A 13225-nucleotide genomic window follows, 5' to 3' on the forward strand; every position below is an offset into this window, starting at 1 on the left:
CTGTTCCCGGGGTTATAATCCTCAGTTTGGCTCAAATAAAATTTTCCATTTATTTCTTAGATCTACTGATTTTTTCGTTGACTCAAGAAAGGGTGACGTCATGTGAGAGAAATGAAGAGGAAACCCCAAGAGTCGGCAGGGCCAGGGCCTCCCAGCCCCCAGGGACAGGGGACCGGGAGAGTGTCCCCGGTGCAGGATGGATGGCCCAGCGTAAGGGTTGGAAGGAGCTGCCATCTGGAAGTCACCCAGCCCAGCCCGCTGGGAGAGAGACACTCTCCCAAGAACTGAACCCACAGCTGGCCGGCACCCAGGGGCAGGGCTCAAATTCTCACCCTTGCCATGGCAACCCCCCGCCAGAAATACGAAAGTAAAACCTGATTTGGAGTCAATGCGCAGCACACCACCCAAGTAGAGGCCCCATGACATGATCCCACAGGGAGATGGCCAAGCCCAGACCCACCTGGGAGGGGACACTCCACCAGAAGAGGGACTCAGAGAGAGCATTCAGGTTGTCAGAGGCCATGAAACACAGCCTGGGCCCCAGGGACTGGGGGAGACGACACCCAGGAAAGCAGAGATCACAGAGCAACGGAGCTAGTGCCTCTGAAAGGGCCAAGGGTTGAGGGGAAAGATCTGCCTCCACAGGACGGGGCCAGGCGGGATGCAGAACAGGATCCAGGGGATCGCAGATCGTCAGACACGGTCATTGGATAGAAACAGAGCAGACAGCGTAGAGACAGGCACCAGGGTCCATTTACAAGAGGATGGAAGGACGGACCCAGGAAAGAGAGTACAGCGCGATGAAAGGGTCAAAGGCGCAGGGGAAGGCGGGGGGCAGGGGAGGAGAAGGAGAAGCCCAGCTCCAGGTCCCAGCGGTCCCAGAAGAGAACAACTCATTACACTGAGTCACTGGTGTCCCACTTCCCTCACCGGACAGGGCTCTGTGTCATCCTCCTTGTGTCCCCAGCGCCTGGCAGAGAGCAGGCACAAACGGCCTTCTGGGAGGTGTCTGAGGGGGCACTGAATAGCATCAGCCGAGGGAAGCCTTCTGGTCTCAGAGGAACAGCTGTCTATGGAGGGGCCGGAGGACAAAGGCCGCAGCGGGCCCTCACGGTGGGGGACAGAGGGAGAGCTCCCCCGCCGGGGGCGGACCCACCCAAGGGAAGCGAGGTCAATTTTGAGGGTGATGGGGCTGTAGGTACTAGCTAGTCCCATCTCCAGCCACTGTCAGCATGTCCCCCTCCCTTGGCAGGAACAGAGGCTCAGGGTCACCCTACCAGCTGGGGGCAGGGTCCTCCCTGGTACCCAGCCCCGGAGACAGCTTCTGCTTCTAGTAACATCTCATACAACTTCGCTGAAAGGTCAGGAGCATGATTTATTCCTCCCCTAACGCTGAGGAGGCTGGCCCCTCTCATCCTTCAGTCCAGGTCTCCTGGGAGCAGGAAAGGGCACCAGTAACACTCACGCTGGGACCACAGGCATGAAGCAGGCAGCCCTGGGCTGGCTGAGCCAGAGGGCGGGCACCACTTCGGATCCACGACCTTTTGCTTCAAGGGTGCCCGACTGCCTGCGTCAGTTCTTTCCCACCCCGTCCAGGCAGCCTCTTCTGCTAACAGACAACTTGCACCTTGCTCCGCTGTCCCACTGCTAAAATAGAGTCCAGCCTGCCCGTCTGAAGAAGACCCATCTTCACCTTCTTCCCTGCGATAGCATCAGGCTTCAGACACCCCAGCCCCTCCCCATCTCCAGGTGTGATAGCCACGACTCTGGCAGTGGGGCAGCTGGCGGCAATGGGGTACTCGGCTCTGGAACCCCACTTAGGGGACTTCCCAGGCGGTCCAGTGGTTAGGACTCTGGGCTTCCACTGCCGGGGCCCTGGTTCAATCCCTGGTCAGGGAACTAAGATCCTGTAAGCCTCGTGGCGCAGCCAAAAAAAAAAAACCCACTTAGAGAATGCCACCTTCCTCAAAGCCTTGCTCCTTCCATGGCCACCCGGACAAGGCTCCCTGGGTCACCAGGACAGTCGGCAGGGTCTGCGGATCTCCCGGCTCCATGCTCACAAACTTGAGGATTTCAGCCCCGCGCCCCATCAGAAACAAAATGCCCCCTTCCCATGCGCTCAGCAAGCCTCCGCGAAGGTGACCTGCTGTGTTGTTGCTTTTCTTGGACACCCACTCTCTCACCAGCACTGTCTCAACGAGCGTCCTCAGAGGACAGGAGAGACATTGTCTACCAGCTAATGGATGCCCTGGAAGGGGAGAAGGGGCCCGTTCCCTCCCTCCCTCCTTTCCCACTTGCCTTCCTTCACCCCCCCCTTCCTCCACTCTCTTCTCCTCCTCTTCTTCTGGCCTCCTGATGCCCTAAATGCCAGGGACCCTGCTGGCTGTTTGACATTTAACTGGCATCAAGCCATGGCGCCTGTGCCCAGGAAGCTCCGACGTGGGCAGCGTGAGTCAGCCTGCCCCCCAGGGCTCCCTGCTGGGGGGCTGGAGTCGGGCCCAAGGCGGCAGCTGCCTTGCAACCTAGGCACCCCTCAGCTGCGGCCCCAGTTAGGGTTACCAGAGCCAGCAAGTAAGAGTTCAGCAGGCCCAGTCAGACTCAAAGTTAAATGAGCAGCAAATCCTGTTTAGTGTAAATGTGTCCCAAACACTGCATGGGACATACTTACCCCACCCTAGTGCAGTGTCACAGTGGCCTTCGTTCATCAAGAGAATTCTCTTCCTTTACACAGAGAGATCTGAGGTCCAAAGTGGTGGAGCTTGTAGCCTGCAGATTAATATTCCGTTTTCACTTCCAGGTCCATGTGGGACATTCACTGAGACCACAGTCTGGGTGAAACCTCACAACACCGTCCTGAGAAGAGCTGGCTCCTGACATTTTCTTGAATGGTGTCCAAAAAGGCTCTGTAAGCTCTGAGTTCTTCTATAAAGCTCAGTGATCACCAACCAGAGAATAATTCCAAAATGTTAAAGAAAAGTTTAATTACAGTTTGAAAAATGAACCGCTCCCCCCCCAGAGATGATCATCATTTTTACATCCATGTTCCTTCTTTCCTCCCTTCTTATTGTAGACAAGCAGACCAGGAACCAATAACACTAGCACTGCCTAGGCAGTCCTCACTCATCATTACAATTTTAGACTTAAGAGAAGTGAGAAATTAAGCAACTCATCCAACGGAACGCAGCTGGGGATGAAGGTGATGGAAGTGAGTGGCAGGCCCAGTACCCAGTGACCGTGACATACATAAGCATTGGGAACACCTGTCTGTCTTGCTCTTTTCACTGTACCCTCTTCATGGTCCATCTTTCTTCTCCTCCTCTCCCTCTCCTCCTCCAAATAACTAGTCTTATACATCCTCTTAAAATAAGCCAAGCATCTGTGCTTACATTTTAGTGACATCATCTTATCACATCCACCAGAAACACTGACTTATCACATGTTCCAGGTAAGGAAACCGGTTCCAAGAGGTTTGCCCAAGGTCACAGAGAGCGAGAAAGTGGCAGAGTTGCAATCAAATTATCCCACATCTGAAATCTGTGGTCTCTCCACCATGTTGCACTACCTTTCAAAAGACTATCAAAACCCACTTATTTGTGGCCATTGTCTTTTTATTGTGGTAAAATTAACAAGTTTAACCATTTTTAAGTGTACAGTTCAGTGGCATTTAGTACATTCACAATGTTGTGTAACTAGCACCACTCTCTAGTTTCAGAATTTTTTATATCACCGAAAAAAGAAATCTCATGCCCATTAAGCAGTGACTCTCTATTTCCCCCAGCCCCAGCCCTTACCAGCACTGGCCCAATTTCTGTCTCTGTGGATTTGCCCATTCTGCACACTTCCTATGAATACAGTTCTACAATATGTGATCTTTTATATCTGGCTTCTTTTACTAACATAATGTTTTTGAAGCTCAAGCACATTGTAGCACGTGCCGGTACTTCATGCGTTTTTAGGGCTTAATGATATTCCACTGTATGAACATATGACTTTTTTAAAAAATTTATTTATTTTTGTCTGTGTTGGGTCTTCGTTGCTGCGCACGGGCTTTCTCTAGTTGTGGCGAGTGGGGGCTACTCTTCGTTGCAGTGCGTGGGTTTCTCATTGCAGTGGCTTCTCTTGTTGTGGAGCACGGGCTCTAGTCGTGCGGGCTTCAGTAGTTGCAACACGCAGCCTCAGTAGTTGTGGCTCGTGGGCTCTAGAGCACAGGCTCAGTAGTTGTGGTGCATGGGCTTAGTTGCTCCGAGGCATGTGGGATCTTCCCAGATCAGGGCCCGAACCCGTGTCCCCTGCATTGGCAGGTGGATTCTTAACCACTGTGCCACCGGGAAGTCCAACATATGACATTTTTTTATCCATTCTCTGGTCGATGGACATTTGAGTCATTTCCACCTTTTCACTATTGTAAATAGTGCTGCTGTGAACATTCATGAACAAGTTTTTTCTTCCGTATCTGTTTTCATATCCTTGGGGTATAGACCCAGGAGTGGAACAGCTGAGTCATGAGGAAATTTGAGGGCAATGGAAATGTTGTCACACTGGATTGTGGTGATGGTTGCACAGCTGATGTAAATGTGATAGAAGTCATTGAACACATACTTAAATTGAGTGAATATTATCATATGTACATTATATCTCAGTAAAAGCGCTAAAACACTGTTACACAGTTTTAAGAATGCTCATTTTAATTGGGATATAATATTTCATCAAACGGATGTACCATATTTTACTAAACAATTATTGAACTATGGAATAAGTCATGAGAGTATTTTCAAACTTTCACTTTTTTAACTACCTCAACCAACATCTTTGTTCATAAAGCTTTTACTCATACCCATGTTCTAATGATTTCGTTAGGGTTGAATCCCAGAAGTGGAACATGGGACAAATGGAATGCCCACTGTCATGGCTCTTGCTGTGTATTCACACTTCTTTTTGTTTAACATTAAAAGTTAAAGGTTATGTGTAACATGTCAGGTTAAAAACAGTCAGTATAGAGGTGGATGGAAACATGTCACATATGTTAAAAATTCAGGAATTCAGAAACGTATTAAAACAAACAAAACCCTGCTTGTTCACCTTTGGAGGATTCTAAGAAATAAATTCATTCTGAAAACTAAAAATAAAAAGGGAGGGGGGAGCCAAGTATTTATTCTGATTTTCCTGTAAAAGCTGTACTTTAGGGTCATAAAATGATTCCAGTAAATGGCTAAGGTAAGTAGTCATTTTGATCTTGGCTGGCCTCCGCCTATAGCGGCTTGAAGCAGGACTTCGGGTCCCAGCCAGAGACTGAGGTTGCACTGAGTCAGTGAAAACACCAAATCGTAGCCACTAGACCAGTGGTCAGCGACAAGGGCCCTAGCCCTTCCGTTTTGCAGAAAAGAATTCCCACGAAGACAGAAAGTAGTGAAACAAGTAACGTGTTAATTAGGAGGGAAAAAAAGAGGAGAGTACGTGTGGCGAGACACATGGGCGGACTCAGAGAGAGAGAGTCGCGCCTTCGTGGTAGTTTGAGTCACTTTTATGGGGCATTTCTTCCGGGTTTCCTTTGACCTGATTTTGCTCTGCCTGGTTCTGAGTCCATATTTGGTATATCTCAGGGTCCTCCCATGTGTGCGCTTGCACCTCTTAGTCACAATGGATTCTAGCGCAGAGGCCTATGGGTAGGTTGACATCACTTACTATGGGGTGGCACCCCCTCCCTTTTTGACCTCCAAGGAGCCTTTCTGCACATGTGTAGTCGGGGAGGTCTCCTTGGCTTCGAGAATGAAGATTATGTGGTCTTTTATCTCTTATCTGGGCAGGGCCCAGCCTCCTCCATCATCCTGCTTTTATGGAGTTTCTGCTATTATGGAGTTTCTGTCCACAGAGGAGAAGCTGTTCAGCCTGGGGCCCATCTATCTCCTGCCTCAATTCTAGCTAGTACATGCAGAAGAGAAAAATAGAATATCCCCATTGTGTGACCCCCCCTAGGTGACCGTAATGCGGGGTCTTTACTTGTAAAAGGAATGATCTCAAGTGTTCTGGGCAGTGGTTTTTACACAAGAACCAGAAGACAGGCGGCAGGGCGGCACCCAGAAGACACTCCGTGGGAGTCCTGGCAAACAGAAGCGGCTCAGAGGAGCCATCAGAACTCAACTGGATGACTCAAGATAAGCCATCTGGTTTAGCAGAAGTCCTCGTGGGGGATTGTCAGACCTCCAGAGATTACAGCATGGGGTCCTCGCCCGCAAAGCCATCCACCGTGAGCTGGTGAAGGAACGGGTGATGTCCCAAAGGACAGCCAGGCTAGGGCCAGGTCACAGGGTTCATGTGTCCCGGGAAAGGACCGTCTTCACTCAGAGAGAGGGAATCAAAGAACAGAGAGGGGAGGCGGGGTGCCGCAGCCCAGGCCCATTCCTGACCCTGCCCTGCTAGGGTGGGGCGATCGTCCTCCTGCCTGCGGCATCAGACCGTCTGCTTGCGCTGACATGTGAAGCAGCTGGGCCGGGCAGGCGCCCACTGGGGTCCTTACAAATGACCTTACAGGGAAAGGAAGCCTTAGTTGCACAGCAAGCCCTCTGCAGGTTCACGACCTCAGTCACTGCGTACAGAACGCTCCCCTTCTGCTTCGGTACTTAAAACTCAGGACACGTCACGGGAATCGCTTTTCTTCCCCGTTTCTGCAGAGGTGGGGAGGATGGCGGGGGCGATGTGAGCCCCCCAGGACGGCGCGGGGGCCCCCAGCTGCCTGACCTCCCCTGTGGGATGGAGACGCCTTGTGCAATTCCGCGAGTTAATCGTGCAAAGCGCCGGCACGTGCCCGGGCCCGAGAAAGCTCTGTGGAGGACCCCGCCACCTTCTCCTTCCGCCGAGCGGGCGCCCGCGGGGTTCAGGCGGGGCTGAGGGCTCCTTAGGGTTCCCGTCTATTTCGGAGGACGAAGCCCTCCCCCCGCCAAGCATCCCGTTTCCCCGGCCCTGAGGTCCCTTTGGAGCCCCCTCCCCTCCCCGGAAGGCTCTTCACAAGGCTGGACTACGGAGCCAGTGCTCAGGACCGAGGGGGCCGTCCGCGGACCCCCGCCCCTCCGCGCGATCTCCCTCCCGAGCTGCCCCCAGGCCCCGCCCCCGTCCCCCGCGCAGACCACCCACCCCTCCCCCCGCCCCGCGCGAGGCTCGGTTGGCGCGCGCCCCCTGCAGGCGCTCCGGGACCCTGCGCAGACCCGGCACGGAGGCTTTTTCCTTAATATAGAGCTTTTTTAGCATTACAGCCGATTCTGAAAATACGCCCCACCCCCCAAAAAAAGACACCCCCTCCAACTACAGCTACAGCTATCATTTTGTGCTTTTCTCTCAAGCCTTTCTTCCACGGTATTTGTGCTTCCACATATGACAGCAATGACAGGAAAGGTCCCACAGGCAGCAGTCGGCCAGGTGTGGACACCGGACAGTGGTTGCGAAGTGCAGGCTCTGTGCGCCGCTCCTCACACCCCTGCCCGGCAGCGGGAGGGTCCTGGGGTCCTAGGTGACCCTCCCCGCCTGCTGGCTGCTGAGGAGCTGGAGGCCCTGACACTCTGTGGTCCCTGTGCGTCCTGGCCCGCCGTGGTCACCAACCTGCAGGGGCTTGAGGGTGATACGGAAGACCTCCGACGCACACACACATGCATACACACATATATACACAGCAAACATGCACACACTCACACATTCTCTATCGAGCAGACCCTCCTCCAGAATGCCTGGGCCCAGTGAGGAGAACGACGGACAGGGCTGCAGCCCTCTGAGCCTGGGGGCACAATCCCCTCCAGGAGGAGAGACTTCCACAAAGCCGGGAAGAGAAGGTGTCTTCCGACAGCAGTGCTTGCAGCCTGGCACAGCTCCTGCTATTGGGAGCACAGAGGGTCCTCCAAGACACAGAGACCAAAGGTCAGCGATCGCCTTAACTTCCACCTTCTCACCCTAGTAAACGTCTGTATTTGTACAAAGCACAGGCGTCCCTTGTCTTATACCTTGGCCTGGAGAGGCGTGCCTCTGTCACCTCCCTGGGTGAGGGTGCCCCATAAAGCGGGAGGGAGAGGAAGGGGGCGGGAGGGCTGCAGACGGCAGCGTGGGGAGCGGTGCTCAGGCTGTAACCATCCTCTGGATGATCTGGGCTCTGCTGGCCACTACTCTCTGAGCCGCCTTCAGGTCCTCAGCCCTGCAGTGGGGCTTACCTCTGAAAATCCATCTCAGTGGGGTGTTTTGAAGACTGGAGGAGATAATGCCTGGCACAGAGTAAATGCTAAATAAAGTTTAAAGACTAATATTCTCAGAAAACTCATGGGCCTCTGTCCAGAAATGAGGCCTAATATCCTGTATTTATTTTCATTTACATACAGTGAAATCTCTCTCTTGTTGATGTACAGTTCTGTGAGTTTTCCCAAGCGTGTAGAGTCACATAACCACCGCCACGAGATATGGAACAGCTCCAACCACCTCCCAAACCTCCCTCGTCACCCTGTTCCCCACCCCTAACCTGGCGTGTTCTCCCTCCTGTAGTTCTGCCTTTCCCAGAAGGTCACGGTCATACAGTGTGTAGCCTTGAGTCTGGCTTCTTTCACTCGCCATAGCTTTTCTGAGATTCATTCAAGTTGCTGAGTGTACCGACAACTGTTCCTTTTTTGCTGAATACATTCCTTCACGTGGGTGTGACACAGCTTGTTACCCCCTTGTTACCAGTCTAAGGACGTTGGGTTGTTTCTAGGTTTTGGCAATTACGAATAAAGCTGCTCTAAACATTCACGTATAAGTTTTTGTGCATAGGTAAGCTTTCCCTTCCATTGGGTAAATGCCTAAGAGTAGGATCGGTGGGTTATATGGTAAGTGCATGTTTTAAGTGTATAAGAAATGTTTCCTAAGTGGTTGCATGCCTTTTACGTTCGTACCAGCAATGGGTAGGAGGTCCTCCCATGCCCTCACTTGGTCTCCTCGGCATTTTTTAAATTTGACCACTCTAAGAGAGATGCAATCATATCTCATTGTGGTTTTAATTTGCACGTTCCTAGCGACTAATGATGTTGAGATGATTTTCTTGTGCTGATTTGCCATTTGTATCTCTTCTTGGTAAAGTTTCTGTTCAAATCTTTCCCCATTTTTTCCCAGCCTTCACTTTTATATGTAACTATGTCCATTTTCCACATACGTTTTCCTGCTTTCCTTTGGATAACTGGATGGATAATAGGCCCATCTAAGAGACTGAGCATATGTAAAGTGCAAACACATGTTCATGTTTGATCATATGCCAGGAGATCTTGTAATTCTGCTTCCTTACCAAGGGGGCGAGCCGACGCCCTGGAGGCGCACTCACACAGCGAGTCAGTACCCCTCAGATATTTCACACTGGTTGTCTCTGCCTTTCCACTCAACTGGGCCTGGTAGAAGAGGGAGGCGAGTACTCCCGGTGTGACCCCCATGCTCCAACTCCTAGGAAGCAGGTTTGGGGACTTGTCATACCTGACGTCTTGTAACAGGAGAGATGACAACGATGACACTGACGTTGATGATAGGGATGGTGACGATGAAGATGATGAGGGTGACGATGAAGATGACGAGGGGACGATGATGATGACGAAGATGCTGGTGGTGTCGGTAACGGTGGCGATGATGGTGATCGCTAAGTTCCAGGCTCTGTACTGGTTCTTCTTGTACAAAACCTCGTTCCATCTTCACTGCAACCACTTGAAGAAATGGAGCCTGAGGCCCGTGATCACACTGTGGGGACTGAGCAGCCCGACCGCACCCACGTGCAGAGCAGTGGAAAGCGGGGAGATTCATCAGCGCACGCCTCTGAGACGCTGCAGCGCTCTGCCAACCAGAGCCGCCATTCCTCTTTAAGCCATTCCTGTTTAAAGTTAAAACACTTTCAATGCACTTCCTTGCTTTGCTTTCTCTTTGTCCTTAAATGCGATGGGGGGACTTCCCTGGTGGCACAGTGGTTAAGAATTTGCCTGCCAATGTAGGGGGCACGAGTTCAAGCCCTGGTCCGGGAAGATCCCACATCCCGCCGTGGAGCAACTAAGCCCGCGAGCCGCAACTACTGAGCTGTGTACCACAACTACTGAAGCCCGCATGCCTAGAGCCTGTGCTTTGCAACAAGACAGGCCACCGCAATGAGCAGCCTGCGCTCCGCAACGAGGAGTAGCCCCTGCTCGCGGCAACTAGAGAAAACCCGTGTGCAGCAATGAAGACCCAACGCAGGAAAAAAACAAAAAAAAAGCAATGAGATCAGCAACTGTGCCTTCACTACACTTATTTGGTTGGCCCCTCTCCACCATCCAGAGAGGCGATTTTCTTGGTATTTCCATCTTACAGACAAGGAAAGTCTTCCCCTCCGTCACCCTGCTCCTCTGCCTCCCAGGACTGCCAGGTCCCGGGCCCTGTGTGTGCAGCACACCTGCTGGGATAGACACGTCTTCTTGCCTGTCACCTGCCCGCCAAGGCCAAGCAGACGTGGAGCAAGCAGGGCACATGGGGTCATAGCACAGCAGCCTGACTTGTGTCTTTCTTTTTTCTTCATGTCAGCTCAGGGGCAGCAGGCACTTGAAGCTTCAGGCAGACCCAGTGACTACTCTGGTCACGTTTATGCATAAAATGTCACTCTTGCTTGTGGAAAGATCCAGCTGGTGTTGAGGACGTGCAGGGCCTTGTAAGAATTCAAGTTTCCAACCTAGCTCAGAGTTGTTTACCTTCCCCCAGGATTCGTTGCTGGGCCCTCAGGAGGAGCCTGGTGGGGGGGGGGTGGGGAAGAGGGAAGAGAGTGAAAAGGTGCTCGTAGCTGGGCTCTGAGCTCCCCGCGGCCTTCTGCGGGGTCTTCACGGCCCGGATGCCCCACTGCCCTGCCCCTCTCTGGACCTGGGCGAAAGTTCTCTCTTTCGGAAATCACTGCCACCCTCCTTGGCCCCGATAAATCCGGGCCACCTCCAGCTTCTCCTTGTTCAGACCTGTCCCTCTGGCCGCTGAGGTACGTGCAAGGTTGAAGGCTCTCTCCTGGCCACAGGTCTCCTCCTGCAGCAAAACCTGCAGCCCAGGCACGAGCCCACCCACCTTCTGGTCAAGCCCGAGCCTCTGCTAAATTCTCCCCAGTCTCCTCTTCACCGTCATCAAGGTCTGCCGCCCCCAGTTTCCCAATGACAAAAGGCTGGCCAAAAACACATCAGACCTGGCTTGAAGCAGTGGTGCCCACCTGTGTGCCCCCAGGAGGTCCTACCTGCTGAGGTTGGATTTCTTAATCTTCCCCTCCTGTCTCTCAGCTTCCCTTCCCCCACCCAGGTGTTCCCGCCCCCGGTTCACTTCGCTGCACAGGCCGCCCGAGGGCTCCCATGTCACAACGGAGGAGGCTGGCCCTGCAGTTACAGGTTCGTCCTCTGGAGGCGCTTCGTATTTCCCAGCTGGAGAGTGTTGGTCAGAGAAAGCACATCTGCACTTGGTTAGCAAGTCCAGGCCTTGGAGGCAGCTGCCTCGGGTGGCGTGGCAGGGCCACAGCGGCTCCTGTGCTCTCAGGCTTGGTTCCCTGGCTCTCTCCACGCAGGGATGCTTGGATCGCTCTCCATTTCTCCCAGGGCTCTCACGTTTGTCTTTAGTCTTCTAGATTCTTTCTGCTTTTACTTTTATAACAGCTTTATTGAGCTACAATGCACACACTACACACTTCACCCATTTGAAGTGTAAGATCCAATGGTTTCTCGTATCTTCACCACAATTCACTGTCAACACCATCAATTTTAGAACATTTTCAACACCTCGTAAAGGAGGTTTCTTTTGTTTTCATTCCTGGTATTTCTTTATACCTGTGCTCAGATGGCAAGGATGGCTGGGAGGTGGGTGGAGGGCAGAAAGGCCGGCAGGTGGGGCAGGAGGGAAAGATGGCCCTCTCCTTCCTGCAGGAGCTTTGCTGGGTCAGCTCCTACTCGTGCTGAGACAGGGAGACCACCAGACCACCACGTTAGTCACTCCGGGACAGAAACCTTCTCAACTCCAGCAGTTTGAGGCTCAGCCTGGCGTTCTTTCTTTAAGCCAGTGCAGCACATCTGCCCTTACTTGGAAAAGTTTTCCCACCCTTATTGTAGGGGGTCACTGCTACAATGGATAATGCCTCACTTTTTGTACAGTGGGTCTCAACTTTAATCCACAAATACCATCAATCGGCCTATCAAGGATAAAAGACTCTAATAATATTTTTTAAGACAACTATAGCTATGATTAAGTTCCCTACAGAATTGCTGTTCTAAACTGTTTACATGGATTCACTCATTTAATTCTCAGGACGACCGTGTCATGTAGGCACTATTACTCTTCCCATCTGACAGAGAAAGCTGGTCTGGTCAAGTAGTTTGTCAAAGTCACACAGTGAATAGGCAGAAGAGCCAAAATTTGAAGCCAGACAACCCGGCTACAGCATCCACGCTCCTCTTATTAAGACAATCTATTTTCCATTCCACACGCTCTCCATTTGTAGGTTAACAGCCAGCAGACACCGCGCTGGTCTTTGCAGTTTTGCCTGCTGTAGTAAGCGATGCTGCCACCAGGGGGAGATGCTGCCCACGATATACTCAGCCACCACCAGATTCAGCACAAATCCTGGGGGACTGCGGGTATCACTTCAGCTAGAACCCTCCTGTCCAAATGGAATGCAAAGTGCAGAAGGAGGGAAGCAGTTCACGGAGATTGTTCACTGGGGGAGAGTGTGCTGGGATGCCTTCTCAGGGCCACAGGGAGGACACAGGCTCTGGAATTGCCTGCTGGGTTCTCGCAGCCTGTGGTCAAGTCACTACACTTTTCCCACCCTGAGCTTCATTCTCTGTAAAAGGGCATACCCCACTGCTGGCAGCTATCTGCAGCTGTCCATTGGCAGCAGCTAAGCTCACCTGACTTGTCCCCACCCCATTTGGGAGCTGTTGCTGCATCTTGAAAAAGGTAACCATAAGCCAGCTTCCATAGCTTCCGGCCGAGGCTGTTGGCAGACTCAACCCATGCCTCTCAGGGGGATCTGTTTGGGGCTCACATCCTGGCCCAGTCAGCAGGAAGCACGCTCCCATCCAGACCCACTCTGGTTTGTGCTGGGTGGATTCCTGGACTCTTCAGCAGAGGGGAGCTTGGCCCCATAAACCAAGCTAAGTGGCAAGTGCTTGCCCTGCACTTGGCAAACAGTAAGCGCTCAACCAATGTCTGCTTTATTGTCCTAACCAACTGTCCAGGTTCTAGGCAACTTGAC

Source organism: Balaenoptera acutorostrata, chromosome 7 (assembly GCF_949987535.1).
Source record: "Balaenoptera acutorostrata chromosome 7, mBalAcu1.1, whole genome shotgun sequence".
Taxonomy (NCBI): domain Eukaryota; kingdom Metazoa; phylum Chordata; class Mammalia; order Artiodactyla; family Balaenopteridae; genus Balaenoptera; species Balaenoptera acutorostrata.